Source organism: Notamacropus eugenii, chromosome X (assembly GCF_028372415.1).
Source record: "Notamacropus eugenii isolate mMacEug1 chromosome X, mMacEug1.pri_v2, whole genome shotgun sequence".
Taxonomy (NCBI): Eukaryota; Metazoa; Chordata; class Mammalia; order Diprotodontia; family Macropodidae; genus Notamacropus; species Notamacropus eugenii.
Window position 1 is genome coordinate 88,050,173 of NC_092879.1, and position 9,992 is coordinate 88,060,164.

At 39.7% G+C, this 9,992-nt stretch overlaps 1 non-coding gene across 1 annotated transcript; it reads left to right on the forward strand.

Annotated features, from left to right (window-relative positions):
* The first annotated feature begins 8,466 nt into the window (after positions 1 to 8,466).
* Positions 8,467 to 8,572, forward strand: LOC140516494 (U6 spliceosomal RNA). The gene has a single exon (XR_011971383.1). It is a non-coding gene; the product is annotated as a U6 spliceosomal RNA (small nuclear RNA).
* Positions 8,573 to 9,992: the final 1,420 nt, after the last annotated feature.

A 9,992-nucleotide genomic window follows, 5' to 3' on the forward strand; every position in this document is an offset into this window, starting at 1 on the left:
TGACCTGGATGCTGACTCCACATTGTCTACTGCCTTACCAAGGCCTCCTGTGACCTTATTGGAATTCCTTACCATCTGAGCAATGACACATGTCCTTATGAATTTACAGAGGCCTGATCTTCCCCACATCCCTTCAAGGACTTCAAAAATCAAAGAAATGAACTTGAAATCATTGGCAATCAGATAGATTTTCTGGCCCATGCTGTCTTCCACTTAGCAGCATATAGACTGCCCAGGAATCCTAGAGGGCTCCACATTTGCAACCCTGCCTATAACATACACATACATGGCCCAGAGGCACCCAACAATACCTCCTAAATAATACATCTCATTTGGCTCCTGTATTTCAAACCTGCATAATGAGGTACTTCAAACTAAAGCAGCTACAAGTCAGCAGGGAGTCAAAATGGGAACACCAAAAGCGAACGTACTCGGGGAGGACCTCAGTGAGTCCCTAGTTTTTATAATTATTTCCACACATTGTGTTAACATAATATGCACAAAATGATGTTTCATGTTTTTTGTTAAATCTGCATGTGGTTTGTAATGCATCCATGGAACAGATGAGAATACTGGTGAAGGTTTGTTTGGGACCTTATTATTATGCTGTATGATTCCAAAGCTTGCTTTTCATAAATGAATTTGTAAAACAGCCCCTCACAGTCCCTGCCTCTCAGTTTGTGGTAATAGCATTGGCCTTTCCACCTTCACTGTGAATTGCAAGATTAAACATTCAGTGTAACAAAAACGCCTTAAATAATAAAGCTACTGCTTCCCCCTTACCAATGACCTCAATACAGAAATCATGTGACCGATAACTAATATGAAAAATCCTTGCAAAGACTTTGCAGTCCCATCAAACACTACAACAAAGGGATGGGGGAAAGAAATTGTCATGTGACTAAAACATTATGCAAAACAACCCAAGAAAGACTATTGGGCCAAGAGCTATACATACAACGCAAGTATAAAAGGCAAAGTCTTTGTCTGACAGAAGCTTACTCTCTAAAATGGAACAAAACTCGTAAAAAAGCACATAAAGGGGTGAACTTATTTGGCCCCCTTAGGCTTGGGAAAATATTTACATGGTAAGCCATTTCAGAAGCAGAAAAGAAAAGCAATCCTCTTGGATTTTGTGAGGTTGCCCAGTTTTCCAGCTGAATGCTTCCTTAGAATTTCCCAGTGGCTCTAGGAGCTTTTCAGCTGACTAGGCTGGATGCGGCTTGGTATACAACTGGAATGGGGTGAGCAAGGTAGTGGAGGACAGCATCTCCTCTCCATGGTGATTTCCCTACCCACATCCTGGTCCTAGACCAGCCTCCACCACCCCCAGCCAACAGCCCCAGGCCACCACTCCCAGGGATGCACCTCCAGGAGTGGGGCCAGCCTTCCCAGTCTCCAACACTTTCAGAGGTGAGGCCTAGATTCCCTGGAGATGTGGCAGTTCACATTCTCACATGATCACCTGTCCTATCCAGCCTTCAAACAAACGAATCTGCTGCAGGCGTAAGAATTTCCCGTTGTTACTGTTTGTCCTAGTGTGGCTCTGGAGGAGCCTGGCCTCTAAGATGCTTTTTAAGCTGCAGAAACATGATTTCTTGGAGCAAGACAGCATGATCACTGTGGCAAAATGTTAAGGACATCACAGTAAACCTAGTGACTCTGCCTCTGTCTTTCTCAATAGTAAGGTGTGCCTATGGGGCTCTGACACTTTCTTCTGGCTACAAGAACATGCCGGCAAGCCCTGGTTGACCTATGTACAACAGAGAATAAATTCAGGTAGAAAGAATCTGGCTTCTGGTTTAGACACCAGTTTAACCTGACATCTGCTTGGCAGTGCTTCTCTCTTCCATTCCAGTACTCTTGGCTCTGCCTGCACAAACCTTTAAGACATGACCATCTCAGCTAAGTCTCTGAATTTAAGTTGGGTTCCAGGTTCTTCCTATGGACCTCTCTGGAGGCGGCCACCTGGCGGCCACCTGCCAGATTTTTACTATTCAGTCGTGTCTAACTTTTTATGATCTCATTTTGGGATTTTCTTGGCAAAGATACAGGAGTGGTTTGCCATTTCTTTCTTCAATTCATTTTACAAAAGAGGAAATTGAGGCACACAGGGCTCAGTGACTTGCCTAGGGTCACACAGCTAGTAAGTGTCTGAGGCCAGATTTGAACTCAGGTCTTCCTGACTCCAGGTCCAGTGTTCTATCTACTGTGCCACCTAGCTGTTCCCCTGCCAGAAACCTCCCCACTTAGATAGATTCAGGGTCCTGGCCTATTATAACTAGCCTTGACCTGTGGTTGCCTAGGTCACAACATGATAAATATGTTCCTCTGGCTCTTCCTAGCCTCAGATTGTATCACTGATCTCTCTTTCATTCAAGCCTTCCATTGAGCCATCTCTCCTTTCCTGGAAACCAATACCTGGATGTATCAAAATGACCATTAGGGGCAGGACTTCATATAAACCTTTTCTTTTAACCATCCCTTTCCTTTGTGCTGGTAACAATATTCTAACACCCATCCATATGCAAATTAGGCTAGGTTTTTTCCTGCTTTTTTTTTTAAAGGTATTGAAACCATCCTTGAAACTTTATTAGGTTAAGGGATTAAAGACTCAGGATGTTGACATCAGTTCTTGGTTGTTTCAAAACCAACAACAGCCAAGGGTAGTTCCAGGTACTCTCTGAGACTGGCTGGTGGAGCACAATGGACAAGTCATGTACGGTAGCTTCACTCATATGTGTCAGTTCAGGGTATCCTCACTGCTTATCCCTGTTCAATGTTTTTCTGCTAAGGTGAAGTAAAAGAATCCGTTAACTCTTGATTGACCTACAAGTGCCTCATTTCATTCCAGTATCAAATATAAACTACCAAGGCTGGGCCTAAGACAGGCTCCACTCAAAGTACCTTCCATGCAAACAACCCTAGAAGTCCCATAGAGCTTTCAAGGACAAAAAGTCCATATGACCAGAGATATCAAACAGCCACTATAAAATGCCACTTCTCGAAATTCTGTTGGGAACTTTGCAGCAGACAAACTCTACTACTCTGTGGATCTAGCATGATGACATACTACTCAGCCCTCTGTATCAGCTCCCCAGTTTCAGTCACTCAATCAGCCATCTCCTGGCCCATTCTACTGCACCTACCCTGGACAAGCACATTCTTTCTACTTCCTCCCCCTAATCATACCCCTTGTGGTCTCATCAACTGGAGGTTATTCTTTCTGATTCATAGGACAAGGAGAAGGGCTAGACAAGGGACCTCCTTGTTCCCCAATGCCTCTTTTAAATAACTTCACCAATCCTCAGTAATTCCTCTTCTCACTTAAGAAATATATAATCCATCTAGAACATCCTCTCCTTATCCTTGCTGCAGTCATTTGTACCTTCATTGTTATCATCATTACAGGTGTCAATAGTCATATTCACAACCCCTGCAACAGCCTAGTTTCTCACTTCCTCAACTCCAACTGTACCCCACTTCAGCCACATACCAACTGAATCATGTCTCAGACCTTACTGTTTCTTGGACTATTACAATCTCCAAAATCTAGAACTGGAAACATTCATTCTTTGACTTCAAACTACTATCCTTCCAATATAGCTACTCTTTTTCAATTCCTTGATTAATTCCTATTCTTCCAGCTCATTTCCACTACTTGAAAGGCACTTGCCTTCACAAGCATCCCTGACCCTGTGGTCAGCCAGTTAGTGTTTTACTGACCCCTTAGCCTCCAGCCTTCCTGACCTGGAAGTCCTTGTCCCTGGGCAAGACCCACTACTTGATTTCATGGCTCCTACTCCAGGAATGTTAAGGTCAAGGGGAAAAAAATCACAAAATTCAGCAGAAATTTCACCTCCATATAATATAATTTCAGCTGGACTTTGGCAGCTATTAGATAATACTTCTTAAGTATACGGATCAGTATTTCTTCTAAATCTTTACTTCCCTCTTTTTTTTCCTTCACAACTCAAGCACACCCCTACCTAAGATCCATACAGAACATAACCTAGCCCCCTACTTCATGGAAAAGACTGAGGCCCCCTGGCATGAGCTCCTTTAATTCTCCTCTGCTCCTACAATTTCTTAACATTATTACCTACTTCCTCCTCCTTTCTTTTAGTCCCAGGAAGGATGTGCCTAGAGCTTACTAAGATTAATCTAGCTATACCTTTGAGCAAATTTGTTTCTGCCTCCTCCAGAACTACCTTCAGTATTCGTCTCTCTCATAAGCATCTTTTATCTCTCCCTCTTCATTTGTTTCTTTGCCTCCACCTATAAATAAGCTCAGGTCTCCTAATACTTAAAGAAAAAGACTTTCTGTAACCTTTTAATAACCACCCAGTTCCTGACCAAGCACTCTCCTCCCCTTCACTGCTGACCTTTTAAAAAAATCTATATGTACTAAATGCCTTCGTTTCTCTTGGTGTATTCTCTCCTCAGCCCCTTGCAATGTGACTTCCACTCCCACTATTCTACTGGAAACTGCTCTCTCAAAGGTCACCAACGACCATCTAATCACCAAGGATAATGTGTTTTCTCAATCCTCACACTCTTTAATGTCTGCAGAGCTTTTGATATGACTGATAAATCCCAATTTTGGGGGGATTTTAGGTTTTGGGTATAACATACATTTCTGATTCTCAGCCTTTCTCTTTAACCATCTGCTACTTCTCTGGTTCAGAGCTACTCATTTTCTACCTGATCTCTAAAGTGGGTAGACCTCAAAGGTCTGTTGCTAAACCTGTTTGTTTTTTTTTAATTTTCTCTACATACTTTTGCTGGCAATTTCCCATTTCACCTAGTTTGAAATATAAACTCCCCTATTGAGATCGTAAAGCCCGACATGATTTGGCCCCCTTCCTGGACATCATTCCCTTTCCCATACTGTGAGATCCAGCCAGACTGGCTTCCTCTCTGTTCCTCACACCTGGTGCTCAGTCTCCCAGACTGAACAAGCCTGGAATGCATTTCATCCCTACCTCTGCCTCAAAGAATACTCATCTTTCTTTAAGATACAGCTCAAGTGCCATTTTTGGCATGGAGCTTTCCCTCATCTCTCCAAATGCTAGTAAACCTCCCTCTCAAACTACTCTTTATGGGACTATTTTGTATATGCTTACATGTATTAATTTTATTTTTGTGCTGTATACACTTTACATATAATTATTGTTTCTCCCACTAGAATATGTGATCCTTGCAACTAAGGATTATTTCATTCTTTGTACTTGTATCTCTAATACCTAACACAGGGCAAGGCACTTAGTAGGAGCTGAATAAAACTTGCTGACTGATCAATTTCATTCACTGCCATTGTTTCAACTACCAACTTTATGCAACTGACTTAAAAATCTATATCTCCCCTCCAGACTTCTCTTCTGAGTTCCAGACTGACTTCTCCAATTGCCTCCAGGAATCTCTGTGTAGATTAGATGTCCCACTGGGAGCTCAAACTCAATATGGTCCAAACAGAGCTTAGTAATTTTCCCTCAAAAATTGTTCCTCCTTTTGGTTTTACTATTTCCTTCTATGGCAACCGCATTCACCCTGTCTTTCACGTTCAAGCCTTAGGATTCTAACTTTGACTTTTCCCTCTTTCTGACCTCTCAAGTCTAATCAATTATTATTGATTCCCCCTCTCAGTAACATCTCTAATATCTTTCTCTTCCTCTATACTCCCACCCTGACTGACCTTCTATAAGCCTTCATTACCATAAAGGATAGGGATAAGGATTGAACTTTAATTTCACTGGGATAGGGAGCTTCCTTGGATATGGAAACTCCCTCTACCAATGCATATTTGCATCATCTTTGCAACATATAGTCCTAGACAGTTGCCTATAACCCTGAGAGGATAATGACTGGCTCAGGGTCACACAGCCAGGATGGGTCAGTCAGGATTTGAATCTAAGTCTTCCTGGTTCTGCGACTAGTTCTCTATCCACCTTGGCAAATTGCTTTCATTACCATGTACTTGTATTATTGCAATGACCTCATAACAAATCTTTCAGGTTTTACCTTCCTCCACTTAATCTATGTTTCATATTGCCACCACAAAAAAGATTCATTACACAAAGGCTTCCTTGTCTGGCATTCAAGACTCTGCCTATTCTAGTATCAGCCTGTTGTTCCAGCCTTATCTCATGTTACTATCCTTTACATAATAGTAGATGCGATTTCCATTTCCCTTGGAACTTACATGTATTTCATTTAATAATTCTTTATTATATTATCATTTAACATCTAACTATATGTGTTTGTGTTTGATCTCCTCCACTCCTATGAGAATGTAGAGCAAAGACATATCTAAAATTTGCTTTATCCCCATCTACTAGTATAGTGCTCTCTATATCATAAGTACTTAAAATTGATGAAGGAAGGAATGAAAAGAGGGAAACAGGAGCTCTAAAGGTCCATTAATCCATGGGCAGGGCATCTCTCTGCATATCTAAGTCTTTATGCAAAGAAGAGAGCTTTTCTCCAAGTCACTCAGTTTGCCTCCACTGCCTCAACTATGAATGGGGATGGTAATAGCACCTACCTCTCAGGGTGGTTATGACGATCAAAGCCCTGAATATAGTGACTGGCACAGAGTAAATGCTATATAAATGTTAGCTATTTATTACTATTCTCATTACCATTATCAATATTATTACTGGTGATGAATGGGGTTTTGTTCCAGGGCGCTGACAATTCAGGGTTATATACTTCCTCTGTATAGCTGCCACTGTCTTGGTACTTTTCCCAGAAGTATGCTAGTAAATGTTTACCAACTGGCTCTCTGGAGGGTAAATGTATATATGACACATTTTAAAGTTTAATATAGTACAGTATTAACAACATTTCCATAACTTTCTTAAGTATAGATAAGGAACTAAGCAATAAATCAAACCCTAATTTAGAACATTTGCTTATTTCTGACGTGTTAATGTTCACATTGAAAATTTAGCACTTGACTCTCATAAGCTGGTTAAAGCTGGCTCCAGAACACCATTGCAGCACTGGCCTGTGTTACCCCATGGCATAGCCCGCCTATTCTATCCTTCTCCTAAGGACTGCCTTCCCCTTCCTAACTCCAGTCATGGGGACAGCACAACTTTTGGGGTAACAGGTCACTCTCTCTCTGGGCCAAACTGTACCCAAGTTTGGATTGTCTTGTACACTGATACCTCTGGCCCTTCCCCCCACCCCAACTACTGGTGCAGTGGGTTTTGTTTGTCTGTTTGTTTCGCTACAGATTATTTTTTAATTCCTAGTTATGACATTGTTAGTTTCCTTTTGTCCATTACACCTTAGTTTTCTGCTTCTTGTTCTTTCCTCATTTGTCTATCAAAAAAAAAGACCCAAAAAACTAGAGGACTTGCTTTTGAGACCTTCTTAATGCCATTATCCTCTCCTTCAGCTGTAGAGAAGAAAGATCATTATTACACGAAAGCAAAAGGGAATTATTTGAGGATAAGGTATTTCCCCAATGATGACTTTCAAACTGGATTTTATAACATTAACAGAACTTTGACTTTTGTGGAATCTTCCTTTCCTGTTAGTCTTGACTTTCTCCATCTTGCAAGGACTGTGCAAAGTTCTTGTAGGCAAAGACGGAAAGCAAGAATATTCCATGCATAAGGAGTAATATGAAGTAAAATTAAGACAAAAATGCATGGGAATCTAGCATGCATTTGAGGGCATTCTTTTCACTCTTCTTTTATGGTTATATGGTTCTTGGTTGCCTGATTTTCAGGCTAACTAGACCATAAACATATGTGTAAGGAGAGTACACTGGGCTTCTGGTGGAATGTGAACATGCTCTGGTCTTGCTTTACAGCTACTGTGGAATGAATGTATTGAAACAGAGATAGTAAAATGGATTGTCTTCAAAGTATCACCTTGTAAAAGGATGACTAGAAATAGCTATAATATGCGTGAACTACTTCTATGACTTTGAGTGTACTTTGTAGACTCCCTTTTGGGAGTTATTTCAGAAATTTTACATAAAATAAATATTTTCTCTAAAAGACCTAGTTGAAAATTTATTTTTACTTTATTCAGAAAAACACAAAATTAAAAAGGGGTTCAGAGATCAAATGTTACAACACATACCTGAATCAGATGTGTATATACATCTCGAACAAGTAGTCATTTAGCCTTTACTTAAAGACCCTCTGCCCTAAAATGTAGCTCTTTCCAGTTTTAGATGCACCTTAATGTAACTTCTACCTGTGGTTCCTATGTTAGTCTTCCAGGTTGCTTCGCCCCATGATAGCCCTTCAATAACTTACAATCCTTCTGAGATTTGCCCTCTCCAGGCTAAACACTCTGAATTTTGTACTGGGTACATAATTCACATTATAGCTGTCACTCATCTTCCAGATGTCTTAAAATGTTGTGCTAAAGTGTTTGAACGTCATTCACTAATAAAGCCTACAGGCACCTCTTCGTGAATTTATTATTGCAGAGTTATTATCTCTGCTTACTCAAACAGCATATGTACTAAAAATGGAACAAAACAGAGAAGATTAGCAGCACCCTGAAGAGGAATGGCATGGAAATTCATGAAACATTCCATATTCTCTTAATACTACAATAATCAGATTAACGAGAGGATATTTTAAAGGATTAGATGAAGTTATGACAAGACTAATATAGAGGCATAAAAAGTCAAGAGTGTCCAGGAAAATAATGAAAAAAGTAGTAAAGTATATTAGGAAAATGGATTAAGTAAGACTTAGAAATAAATGCATGCAACTGTCTTATATTCAGCAAACCCAAGAACACAATCTACTGGGGAAGGGCTTCCTTCCTTATCTGACAAGAACTGGGGGGAAAGCCAGAAAGTATTTTGGCAGAATTAGTTGTAGATCAGTTCTTATGCTATATATTATGATAAATTCCAAATGGACAATCTCAATATAGATACATAAGAAAAATAAATAAGAAATACATACAGAGAGAGACAGAGACAGAGAGACAGAAAAAAGAGAATATGAGAGAAAGAAAATACACAAGAAAATTAGAGGAGCTTGCAAGATTACATATTTTACAACTACGGATAGGGGAAAAATTATAACAAGACGTGGAATAGGAGAAATTATAAAAGATAAAACTGACCATTTTGATTATGTAAAATTTAAAACTTTTTTTGCAACAAAAATAAATGTAGTTAAAATTTGATAAAAAAAAATTATGGGTTATGAAATTTTTTCCAATATCTATGATGAAAGCCTGATATCTAAAAACTAGAGGAAATTTACACAAATCCATAAGATGAACAATTTTGCAACAGACAAGTTGTCAAAGGATACTCAAATAGATCTATGATCTCAAATATTCAGGATTGCCCTCCAGCAATGCAGAACACATCCCATTCATGCCTTCTTGTACACGCCCATTCATCATAGTGGGTTTATGAAAGATCTTGGAGACCTTCCTCACTTTATCAGGGTACCAGTAGGTCACACTTGTTGCCTACCAGCCATCTTTCAGTCCTGTCATTCCCACCTTCTATGAACACCACATAATTCTCCTTGATAATGTTCTTTACTTCTGCTGATTTTGAAGTTCCTTATTATTTATATATTGCCTAGTTTGCTCATGACGACCATGTACCCCTTCATTGCCCTCTGTGTGATTCTAATTTTTAGTTCTTTGGAGACAATAGTATTCCATGTCTCAGTGCCATATGGTAAAATACCAATATTGAAAAGATCGGTCTTTGATTTCATAGGAAACTTAGGGGTAGTAAAAGAGTTCTGCAATATTTTTAAAGAAATCCAAGCCTCTTTCTTCCTTTTCAAGTGTGGGCCGAACTCACTGTATCATTTGTTCCCTATGCACATAATATTGGATAAGTTCTTTATTGTGCACATCCAAATATGTGTTGAAATTTGGGCATAGACCAGTATCTTATGTCATTTACCAAAATAAGGTCAAAATGGATACATGACCTAGATATAAAAAGAGATATAACAAAAAAAATCTGAAGAATATGGAAC